Raw genomic sequence first — 13,358 nt, 5'->3', positions numbered from 1 at the left:
TCTCAGGATCCACAACTGTAACAGATGGTTTTCTTTTATAAGTTAGGCAATATATGGTATTCTGCAATCACAGCATAAATTAGACAAAGAAATCTATAACAATCCAAATCAGGAAGTCACCATAGAACCACTTCCTATTGAATTTTGGGATCCAAGATCAGAAAGGATCTGACTTCTTCCAGAATCCCTGGAAAGAAAATTTCTCCCAGTCCTCTATAGCAAAGCTTCATGAGGCCTGGTGATAGAAGAGTTAGCAATGCCACACTCTTGGTGAATAAGGGCACCAAAGGGCTCAGACATCCCCACCATGGGCTTTTTGGAGCTAGAATGTAAAAATGGCAATGGCATGGGTAAGAAAGGATCTCATACCTACGAGAAGGAGGAAGGAGGAGTCATACTGGTGACCAGTGATGAAGAGCGATGTCCACAGAGTTTTGGAATCAACTGGGATAATACCCAAGACTCTTTTTTTCTCCATTTTTTATTTAAATTAGAAACAAGATTGTTTTACATGTCAATCCCAGTTCCCTCTCTCTCCCCTCCTCCCCTGCCCCCGCAACTAACACCCTACCTATCCCATACCCTTTTGGCTCCTCAGGGAGTGTGAGGCCTTCCATGCGGGAGGTCTTCAGAGTCTGTCATATCCTTTGGGTGTCTAGGCTCAGGGAGTATCCCTCCATGTGGGATTGGCTCCTAAAGTCCATTCCTACAGTAGCAATAAGTACTGATCCACTACAAGAGACCCCATAGATTTCCAAGGTCTCACCCACATTCAGAGAGTCTGGATCAGTCCCATGCTGGTTTCCCAGCTATCAGTCTGGAGACCAAGAGCTCTCCCTTGTTCAGGTCAGCTGTTTCTGTGGGTTTCACCAGCCTGGTCTGGACCCCTTTGTTCATCACTCCTCCTTCTCTGCAGCTGGATTCCAGTTCAGTTCAGTGTTTAGCTGTGGGTGTCTGCTTTTACTTCCATCAGCTGCTGGATGAAGGCTCTAAGATGGCATATAAGGTAGTCATCAATCTCATTATCAGGGGAGGGCATTTAAGGTAGCCTCTCCACTGTTGCTTAGATTGTTAGCTGGTGTCAACCTTGTAGATCTCCAGACATTTCCCTAGTGACTCGTTTCTCTTTGAACCTATAATGGCTCCCTCTATTTATGGTATCTCTTATCTTGCTCTCCTTTATTCTTCCCCCAACTCAACCTTCCTGCTCCCTCATATCCTCCTCACCCCCTCTTAAAGGATATTAACCAGATCTCTACCTGCTATCCCTGAGCCATGATGTAGACGTGCAGGAGCTACCAAGGAAGAAGGACGGGATGGAGAATCGAGGACTGGTTCATCTGAAATGACAAATAAAACTAAGCATTGGTTGGAGTAATTTTTTTGCCTTCATGTTCAAAGAAAATGTGTGTGTGTGTGTGTGTGTGTGTGTGTGTGTGTGTGTGTGTGTGTGTGTGTGTGTTGGGTGAATAGGTACATGACATGATGCACATGTTCAGAGGAAACCTTTATGGAGTTAATGATCTCATTCACCTTCATGAAGGTTCAGGGTACCAAACTAAAGTCACCAGGCTTGTGCAGCAAATGCCTTAAGCCACTGAATCATCTAGCCAGCCTCAAAGGGAATTTCTAATACATAGTCTATTGGCTTATAAAACTGTAGCAGCTCACTTGTCTGCAAAACTAAGCTGTATCTGCTTTGCCTGGGAATCTCATACACAGCCTCCAGTCCCATGAATTCTCCATCTGAGTATTCAAACAATCATGGAACAAAAAGTATGTCTGGAAAACACATACAGACATTTGTTTTTCACCATTATTCCCTAAACACTACTATATAACAACTATTCACACAACACATTGCAGTACATCTTATACATAAATAGAGATTATTTAACATATAGAGAGGATGTGCATAGGTTGTCTGCAAGTACTACATTATCTTATGTAAAAGATTTAAGTGTCCCAACTTTGGTATTGATGAGGGCCATAAAACTAATTTACACAGACATGAAGAATCATGGTATGGGATGTTTTCCTATTTTTCTACACAGGAGATGTAAATACATGTAACAATAACTCATTAAAATATGACACACAAAACCCAAGTTCAACAATGATGACATCAAGCATCATTTTCTTCACACAGCCTTGCTGGTTCACATGCCCCTTTCAAAGTCACAGAAGTCATACTCCCAATTCCCTTCACGTTCTTCTCCCCATGAACTCCTGGGGACCATCAAAGAGTGGATACATCAAAGATGTTCTCAATGTACCAGCCATCATCAAGCTCCATGGAGATGTGCAGTCTCTCCAGATAAAGAAAAGTCAGCCTTTTCTGGGGCAGTCTCTTCCTTCATCCTGGACATCCTGGCCATAGCAGATATCCCAATTCTTTGAACAGTCGCTTTACAGCATAGAAGCAATAGAGAGGTGTGACCCAGTTTATCCATATCAATCTATTCACCTCCCCAGCTTTTCGTACTCATATAACACCTGCAGGATTATGTAACATCTCTACTTAAAGCGACTTGTGTTTTTAACTTGAATTCACTTGCTTAATTATTAGAATTATTTTAATAATATCAAATGGTAGTAACAGAAATGAATAGGATAGAATAGAATAGAATAGAATAGAATAGAATAGAATAGAATAGAATAGAATAGGCTGTCTGTTAGAAAGGGAAGGTGTCCCAAGTCCTGCCAGCACCACACATACCTTCTCCATCCCAAACAAAAGAACTGAATGAACACTGGCAACGCAAGTAGCTCTTAACATCTGCCTGATAGTAATGTGTGTTCACTTGCTGTCCCCTTGCAAGCAATGGAAAGCCATTCTGTGTACTACAATACAATGTTGTGAAAAACAAAAGAATATGATGTCTGAGGATCCTTCCAGTCTGACTCATGTCACCAGTCACTTTGTTTCTATAGCTGTCTAGCTGCCCATTCAGGAGAATGACCAGTGGGTGGCAGGATTGAAGCAGTCATAGCAGATACAAGGCTTTTCCTGGTATATTAATAGCCTAGTTGTTTACAGCTCTGCAGCTGCTGTTTATAACTCTGCAGCACGCTCGATGGCTCTTCCTCCTCACCTGCTATTTGTCTACATCTGCCTCTATGTCTCCAAGGAGAACAAGAGATCAGTAGATCATGTCATGTGAGAACTAAGGAGTCCTAAGTCTTTGTTTGTTGAGGAAAGACACTGGCCTGCTCTTCTCTCACTCCTCATGAATTGTGAACTTCTAAAACCAGGCAACTTAAAGAATCAAGGCCCCTGCCTAGGATTCAACTTGAGGATTTAAACTAATCAACCACCTGGAATTTTAAAGCATCAGCACTATGTTAGACAGAGATCACAGAATACAACAATGTGCTACTTATACCCTAGAACTTAGCTAAACAAATGGCATGAAAACTGCTGCTAACAATGAAGAGATGAATGCTAAAGGACATGAGAGGAGCCTTAAGAAATGCAAGGGACTGAACTAGGCCCTCTGCATATATGTTACAGTTGTGTTTCTTTGTCTTTCTTTGTACCCCTAGACACTCCCCTTACACTGCCCTATAAGATCTCTATGCAGCCCCTTCGAGCTGTCTTTGGTAGCCATCCGCCATGGCGGGTGGGTGAAAGACCCGAGCTAACATGGGATTAGCTCGTTAAACAACAATAAAGCCTCATGCAGTTTGCATCAAGCTTTCGACTCCACCTGGTGATTGGGGTGACCGAGGTCCTGGGCTGAGACCCTGGAGGCCTGGTTTTCCGGGGGTCTAACAATCCCATCTATGAAGACATCCAACAGTCAAGAGATTTTTATTGTACTCAAAGTTAAGAATAAAAACTAGTCCTATGCTAGAAACTCCAGAAGAAGCTGCTCTATGTTAGCAGAGTGACAGGCAGATACAGTATGCTTTTGACCACCTAGGACTGCCACGGCTAAGCATAGATTGTAGATTAAACAGCAAACATCTCCTCCTGACACGAAAGAAGGCCAAAGTTCCAGTGGAAGGAGTTAGTAGGTTGGTCTTATGAGTTCCCTTCTCTTGGCATGTAGGTATTGTTATGCATCTTGTATTAGTGCTGTATCATTATTCATCTCTGGCATCTTTCCATCTTGTTTCTCTTAAAGATGCAGGCACATAAGGGCTTCGCCTTTACCTCCTTAATTACTTCCCAAAGGCCCTATCTCCAAGACAGCCACGCCAGAGCACACAGCTTAGTCCACAATGCAGCTCAAATCCACTCTTCAATTTTTCCAGAGAAACAGCTTAGAAGAAAAACAGGGAAGGGAAAGAAAGAATGAAAAAACAAAGTGTCCTGATGACAGAACTGAAGCCATCTATGAACTACAGTCCAGTCCAGTCCCAAGCACAACATCCAACTTACAAACAGAAAGAGAGGTGACCCTGATGAACAGAGTCACTCAAAGTAAAAGCAACTTGAGGAATGAAGCTGATTAAGTGGACTCAAGGACAGAAATCACACCATCACCTCAATCAATGTGGGAAACGCTTTTGACGAAATCTTACATTCCTTTGCAACAAAAAGTCCTTAAGAGACCAGTAACAAGACAGGCTACATATGACAGACCTATAACCAACCTATACAAAGTGTTCCCAAAGCATTCCTACTATTATAAAATCAATAACAAGACAAGAGTTGTACTGACTGGTTTTGTGTGTCAACTTGACACAATCTAGAGTCATCAGAGAGGAAGGTACATTGATTTTAAAAAATGCCTCCATGAGACCTAACTATAAGGCATTTTCTCAATTAGTGACCAATGGAAGAAGGCCCAGACCATTGTAGGTGGTACCATCCCTAGGCTGGTGGTCCTAGGTTCTATAAAAAAAAAAAAGCAGTCTGAGCAAGCCAGGGGAAACAAGCCAGTAAGCAGCACCCCTCCAAGGCCTCTGCATCAGTTCCTGCCTCCAGGTTCCTGCCCTGCCTGAGCTGAATTCCTGTCCTGATTCCTTCAGTGATGAATAGCAATGTGTAAGTGAAAGTCAAATGAACCTTTTCTTCCCCAACTTGCTTTTGGTTAGGAAATTTTGTCACCGAAATAGAAATTCCAAGACAAGGGTGTTCGTCTTCATTCATATTCAATATAGTGTTTGCAATCATCACTAGAGCAAAAGACAAGAGAAGAAACTAAAAGAGACATATAGGAAAAAAAGAAGTAAACATTTTTATTTGCAAGTGATATGATCCTATATAATGAAATATCCTTAAGACTCCAATAGAGATCAGATCTGATAAACACCTTCAGGAAGATGTCAAGATGCAAAATCAACATACAAAAATCAGTATTCTCCCTTTAATCATGTAACAAGCTTGCACCATCCACCGTATTCTAAAAACATACCTTGGAATAAATATAACTAAGTAAGTGAAAAAAATCTCAATGAGAACATTAAAACATTAAAGAAATAGTCAAAAAGCACCTTAAAAGATATAAAGATTTCCCATACTCATGGATTGAAAGAATTAATATTGTGAAAATGGCTGTACCACTGAAAGTAATCCACAGGTTCAATACAATCACATCAAAGTCAAAATGACCTACAAAGAAGAGGAAACAAAATCTTAAATTTGGCTTTTCCCCTGCCTCTGCCAAGTTGCACAGAGACGAAGGCTCAGGTACACTGAAGATTCTGCCTCATCCATCATCCACCACAATGGAGGAGGAAGGAATTGCCACTGAAGATGTAATGGAGGTCAACACTGCTCTGCGAGAGGTGCTGAAGACCTCCCTCATCCACCATGCCTAGCATGTGGCATATGCAAAGCTGCCAAAGCCTTAAACAAGTGCCAAATTTATCTTTGTGTGCTTGGATCCAATTGTGATGATCCTGTGTATGTCACGTTGGTGGAGGCACATTATGCTGAGCAGCAAATCAACATAATTAAAGTTAATGGCAATAACAAACTAAGGGAATGGGTAGATCTCTAAAATCAGTCGAGAGGGGGAGCTACAAAAGTGATTCGTTCCAGTTGTGTAGTGGCTTAAGACTCTATGTTACAGGATCTTAGGCCAAATATGTCATTAAAGAGTACTTCAAATATAAGAGATGAATAAATAAAAATTTTGAATCATTAAAAAATAACTCAGTCAAGCAGGTGGTGGGGCATGAATTTTATGCCAGCACTCGAGGGGGGATGCAGAGACAGGTGGATTTCTGAGTTCAAGGCCAGCCTGGGCTATGTTAGACCCTCGGAAAACTCAGGCCTCCGGGGTCTCAGCCTAGGACCTTGGTCACCCCAATCACCAGGCGGATTCGAAAGCTTAATGCAAACAGCATGAGGCTTTATTGTTGTTTAACAGCCCCATGTTAGCTCAAAGGGGCTGCATAGAGATCTTGTAGGGCAGTATAAGGGGAGTGTCTAGGGTACCCACAGGCTCAGGATTGGTGTGCCTCCAGGCTTGGAGGGCTTGCCCTGTGTTGATTGGTCAACTGGTTGCTATGGCCCACAGGCCCTCCCAGGGTGGTTGCTATGCTCTGCATGTCATTGCTGTGCACTTGTCCATAAAGCACACCCAGAGCCGTAAAGCATAGCACCACCAGCTAACTTCTGATTGGTTCCTTGCCATGAGGCAGGCATCTGACTTTCTAGTGCCTAGGACAAGGTCATGGCAAGCACGTGTCACTGTCATGGCTGCCGAAATGGGAAGCTGGTCCCTTCAGTCTACTGAGCAAGTTCCAAGACAGCTTCCAAAGCTTTCTTGGGGGAAAAAAAACAAAAACAAAAAGCTGGGTAATGGTGGCACATGCCTTTAACTCCAGCACTAGGGAGGCAGAGGCAGGCAGAGCTCTAGGAGTTCGAGATCAGCCTGGTCTACAAGAGCTAGTTCCAGGACAGGCTCCAAAGCTACACAGAGAAACCCTGTCTTGAAAAAAATCAGCCAGGGTGTGGGGAGTGTGGTGTATGCCTTTAATTCCAATAGTCCAGATGCAGAGGCAAATGGATCTCTGAGTTTGAAGCTAGCCTGATCTACAGAGCGACTTCTAGGACAGCTAGGGCTACACAGAGAAACCCTATCTAGAAAACATGAAAAAAAAATCCTAAACTCAATAGAAGCAGAAAAATCCTAGATGGCCAAACCAATCCTAAACACCCACTGACTCTCCATGATTACTTTTTGTCAACTAGTTGCTAACTAGGCCTCCTGACCCAAGGTTGATTTTATTTAATCAGTGCAAATGAAAACTCATGGTTCAGAGTGTGAACGAACATCCCATATTTCCTCCTTTTTTTGTCTAAATAAAAAGGAAAGGTTTTAACTCTGACACAGTAAAACTACACACAATAAGAACAATTATCGAGTAAGGATTACAATCGTAATGTCCAGTCCATTTGTATTTGGCAAATTCGGAGAAACTGCTCTGTTATCTATCCTATCTTGGTGAGACCAAAATTTTATACCTAAACCACTTTCTATCATTACTTGTATTACCAACTCAAATTATCTTTTTAGACCTTAAAACATTTTCTTAGAAAAACAACTTAAGCTTTTATCTTTCTCAAACTTATAAACTTAACATCTCTTATGCAAGTTTCTTTTATGAATTTAATAATAAGGAAAACTGTAAGTATATAACTGTTGCAGTTTAGCGGGTGAGAATGGACCAAAATGGATAAGAAAACCTACTTTGGGAGTTTTATTGACAGGGTATGCAGAGGGGGTCGTGGATGCCTGGCTTGGAAAGGGAGGTGGGGAGAAGAGAGCTGGGAATTGGTGAAGCAAGCTTTTAAAGGGGATTTAACTTGGTGTGGTCACTACATGCCCTGCCTAAACAACAGAATACTTAACTCAGGAGATAGTTACTTGATGTTTTGGGTATTGATAAGGTAATTACACTTGCTTGTTCTTTGTATCTCGTTATGGAAGTCTTTTGCCTTCTCCCCCTCTTTTCATGGGGGTATAAAAAGACTGTGTACAATAAGCATGGATGATTCAGTATTCACTGGATGCCCTCCCAACTCTATCTGTCTTCTGCTTATTCCTTTCCTCGATCCACACTTCCCCTCTCAGGTATAGACCAGACTAGCTATCTTAACCAGGACAGAAGCTCAAGCAACAGGGCTACAACAGATTGCATAGTGATGTACAGTCATGGGCCCTGGGCCCAGGGCTGAGTAAGTATTTGCCTGAATACTAACAACACATGCACAGCTGCAGGACCCTGGGACTGGCTAGGTATTTGCCTGAATGCTGACAATGCAAACGCTGTTGTAGGAATCTGGGACTGACTGAGTGATGCTGGAAATGCTAGCAATAACTATTCTTCATGGATAAAGAGAATGTGGTACATCTACACAAAGAAGTACTACTCAGCAGAAAAAAAGCAATGAAATCTTGAAATCCACAAGTAAATGGATAGAACTAGAAGAAACCATCCTGAATGAGGTAACCCAGACACACATAAAAAGAAAAATATGGTATGTACTCACTCATAAGTGGATATTAGACATAGAGCAAAGGATAAACAGCCTACAATCTATAACCCCAGAGAAGCTAGGAAACAAGAAGGAACCTAAGAGAGACACACATGGACCCCTCCTCCCCCCAGAGAAGGGGAAAAGGACAAGATCTCCTGAGTAAATTGGGAGCACAGCAGGGGGAGGAGGAAGGTAGGAGAAAGAATAGGGGAGAAGGGGAGGGGAGAGGAGAACATGAGGAATCGGGAAGATCAAGTTGGGGTAAGAACAGAAAAAGACAGCAAGGAAAGAGATACCTTAATAGAGGGAGCCATTATGGGCTTAACGAGAAAGCTAGCACTAGAGAAATCTCCAGGGATCCACAAGAATGGCCCCAAGTAAGAATCTAAGCAATAGTGGAGAGACTACATTAAATGCCCTTCCCCCATAATAAGATTGATGACTACCTTAAATGCCATTATAGAGCCTTCATCTAGTAGCTGATGGAAGCAGAAGCAGAGATCCACAGCTAAGCACTGAGCTGAACTGAACTGGAATCCAGTTGTATAGAGAGAGGAGTGATGAACAAAGGGGTCAAGACCATGCTGGGGAAACACACAGAAACAGCTGACCTGAGCAAGTGGGAGCTCATGGACCCCATTCTGACAATGGGAGAACCAACATAGGACCAAACCAGGCCCACTGAACGTGGGTGTCAGTTGGGGGGCTTGGGCAGTCTATGCAGCCTCTGGAAGTGGAAACAGTATTTACCCCAAGTGTACAAATGGGCTTTGGGAGCCCATTCCCTATAGAGGGATACTCTGTCAGCCTATATATAGGGGGAGAGCCTAGGTTCTGCCCCAAATGATATGACAGACTTGATGACTCCCAATGGGAGACCTCACCCTCCCTGAGGAGTGGATGGGGGGTGGGATGGAGAGTTGGTGGGAGGCATGGGAGGATGGTAAGGAGAGGGAACTGGGATTGGTATGCAAAATAAGATTGTTTTTAATTTAAATAAAAATTAATTTAATAATAACTATCTATTCTTCAACCCCATCAGAGATCCATGAAAGGTACAGTATTACCTGAATAAACACAGAAGTGCAGAGCAAGCAACTTCCAAAACTATATGTAAGGATTCAGGCATTATGCTGGTCTGTCCCTGTCACTTGGCAGAATGCACTCAGGCAGTACCCTGGTCAGCCCAGGGTTCCATGGCTAAGTAGTCTGCACACAGGTGCAAAGGACCCCTTTGAAAGAAAAATACCCTTTTGTAATAGAAGCTTAACCTTTGTAAACAGCTTACAGGAAGGACCGGGTGGTGTAAATATTTTGTTAATTTGAAATAGATCTTTATACTCTTAAATTTTTATCATCATTTAGAAAATACGTAACAACTTAGAAATATCTGAGACTTATCATAGTTGAATTTAAGTTACATATAGTTAGCTTACATTCACATATATAGTTAAACTTAAATCACTTGTACAGAGACTTGCAAACAGAGACATGCAGCTATATCAAACAGGACTGGGCAAAAGTAAGAAGAATGGGAGAACCAGAGTGTAATCTCTAATTCACACGTTATATCAAACAGACAGGACATTTAAAGAGATAGTAGACTTAAAACCGTAAGTGACAAGCAGATTTGTTATAGGTGAAGAGAGCAGATCTGCAGTAGATTGGGACGGGGGGAGTGGGTATTCTGTGGGGCCCTGGGAAGGCACTCCAAAGAGAGTCAGTGAAAGAAGAAATTAGAGACAAAGAAATAAAAGGCAAAAAGTAAACGAATTATGACTGGCAGCAGGGTTTGTTGGCAGAAGCTGGCTAGACTGCCCCTCTGCCTAGCCAGCCAGTTCAGCGAAGGGAGGAACCACATGGGGTGAGGCTAGGCCACATGGTCGCTCATAGTCAAGAATGGCGAATGTCCGTGTGTTATAAGGTATCTTATAGATTTTAAACCATACGCACTTAGTCAGACACACATAAAGTTCTTAGGCATTCAGAATCACACAAATGTGTCCACAGCACACTTACACCTTTTTTTCATACATACAAAAAGGGAAGGAAACAAAAGTATTTTCAAGCAGACGCCTTAGTCTCAGGCCAGTCCACTGTGAGCTGCTGACATCTTCTTGGAGGAGAAAACAGGGTACTAGTGCAGCTGGGTGGGAAAGAGGAACCACTATCCCAGGTGGATAGAGCAGCAGCAGCAGAAATAGGACAAACAGGAGAACGAGACATTTTGAACAAGAGCATAAGATGCCTAGAGAAACTGAGTATTCCCAGGCAGAGGGAGGATCCTGCTTGAGAAAGGCTTAGCCATGGTGGGAGGCAACAAGACGCTACTGAGGCAGGCGGGAGAGAGTTTTAGCATGCCAGGAACAGGAGGGAAATGGACAAGTGAAAAAGAACAGAGACCACATTGCCAACTATGGATCACTGGTAGAATGTAAGGTGCCAATATGTGGGCCCATGGTTTGATATGGGGGTGGGGCTCAGTTTCCATGAGTGAGGTAGTGAAGATCCAAAGCCTATAATCTCCAGCATCCTAGAGACTAAGAGAGAATCGGATACAAGAGGCACAAGCTGATTTTGTGGTACATCGAGCACAAAAACAGGGGCCAAAGGCTTCCAGAACCTGAGAGATGTGTGGTCACCCAATACTGGGGTTTTTCATTGGGCCAAGGCTAAAGACCATGGTCTCCTTACTCATGGAAGTATGGGCAAAGGTAAATAATGAGGGGTGGGCTTACTGAACCTCACAGCACCAAATATTAGGATAAAGTGTGTGAGTGTAAGACCCCCCAGAAACTCAAGCCTCCAGGATCTCAGCCCAGGACCACGGTCACCCCAATCACCAGGTGGAGTTAAAAGCTTGATGCAAACTGCACGAAGCTTTATTGTTGTTTAACTAGCTAACCCCATGTTAGCTCGGGTCTTTCATCCACCAGCCATGGCGGATAGCTAGAAAAGACAGCTCGAATCGTCTGCATAGAGATCTTATAGGGCAGTGTAAGGGGAGTGTCTAGGGGTACCCACAGGCTCAGGATTGGTGTGCCTCCAGGCTTGGAGAGTTTGCCCTGTGTTGATTGGTCAACTGGTTGTTATGGCCCATAGGCCCTCCCAGGGTGGTTGCTATGCTCTGCACGTCATTGCTGTGCACTTGTCCATAAAGCACACCCAGAGCCGTAAAGCATAGCACCACCAACTAACTTCTGATTGGTTCCTTGCCACGCGGCAGGCATCTGACCTCCTAGTGACTAAGACAAGGTCAGACAAGCACGTGTTCGGCTGTTATGGCTGCCGAAATGGGGAGCTGTTCCCTTCATGAGGACCTTGGTGAATTCCATGGCAGGTGAGGGTGAACGAGGCGGGGGATAAATATTCCAGGTAGACAGAGCTTAAGTGAAAAGCTTTATTAGAAAGGGGAGGGAGGACGAAAGACAGAGTAAAGAGGTAAAGAGACACAGAGAGAGGACAGAAGAGAAGAGGGAGACAGTAAAGTCCTGTCTGCCCCAGGGGAGCGGCAGGAAAAAGACAGGGAAAGAGAGCGTAAGTGGGAAGAGTTCTTTCTTTTAAAGGGGTTCTTTGCACCTGGGCTGACCAGGGTACTGCCTGAGTGTATTCTTCCGGGTGACAGGGACAGACCAGCATAATGCCTTAATCCTTACATTATAGAACTGACAGAGCAGCTGGCTTCCTGGAGAGTCACCCAAGGTCCCTCTCTGCAATGTTGGGAGTTGTTCTGAGAAGTTATTGGTAACAGAAGTTATGAATATTAATAGTCATTGACTTACTAATTTCCCTTGAAGGAATTGACATTTAAGTCATAGTAGAACAATGATTTATTCACAGAAGTTTATTATAAAAGCAAATAAAGTAGAAATGACCAGACTTTGATCCTAGAGAAATAATTTATTTAGCATAGGTGGCTGAATATGTAGGCAGATGTACAGCCTTCAAACTTATTCTCCAACATTCTAACTACAAAAGAAACCCCTTTGTGAATAAGTTTGGTTATATAAACTGAAACCGTGTTATGAGATACAACTACAGCTTCCAAATTGTTCCAATTTCCAGCTGTTTCCCAATTGTTAATCCTTCATTTTCTCCATGGGTTATGATTCTTGCTACTTCCCTGCTTAGTTCTGGGGGCTTCCCCTCTGAAGATGCACATCTCTGGTTCTGACTGAAAATAGCTCCTGCTTGTCACTGTCTAGTATTCAGCCCTTACAAAGCTGCTTCCCTGCTGTAGAAACCAAAAACAGCCAGCGACCTCTCCCCAGAGGAAGCCCTTAAGAGACATGCTAGCAATGCTCTCAGCCCTGAGACGATCATGAATCCAACATCACTTTATCCCTTTCAGAATCTTCTCTAAAGACAGCAGTATCTATAGCTACTGTCTCTAAGAACATGAAAATTCCTTTGTTATAAAGAAATTACACTCTATGTTGTTCAATAAAGCAATGTTCAGAAAGAGAGCTGCTGTAATCTGGTAAGAATTAGAATGAAAGTGGTTATTTGGGGTGGATAAAATGCTGGAAGTTCTAAAGGCATAATTAAGCAGAGAGGTTCTTGGAGTAATGACCCCACTGAGAACTCTCCCTAGAGGAATGTGTATACAAGTAGGAACATTATTCACATATTTATACTATGTAACAAATAAATAGGCTTTTTGTGTGCTTGACATAGTTCTAAATATGCCAACTATTTATTCAATGGAACTTGGTAAAATTCTCAAGTTTGTTCAATGTTTCAATTTTATAAATTTACCATAAATTTTATTTTAAAAAAATGCTGGAAGTTCAATTTAGGATTGAAGATTTTATTCGAGTGTTAACAACAGCAGCCTATGAAAAGGAAGATATAGGCAAGGCTTGTGAGAACATGGAAAGCCATCCCAGTGTGAATGAAAACTGAAAATTTGACA

This window comes from Cricetulus griseus, chromosome 6 (genome assembly GCF_003668045.3).
Source record: "Cricetulus griseus strain 17A/GY chromosome 6, alternate assembly CriGri-PICRH-1.0, whole genome shotgun sequence".
NCBI classification, from domain to species: Eukaryota; Metazoa; Chordata; class Mammalia; order Rodentia; family Cricetidae; genus Cricetulus; species Cricetulus griseus.
This window is presented reverse-complemented; position numbering follows the sequence as displayed.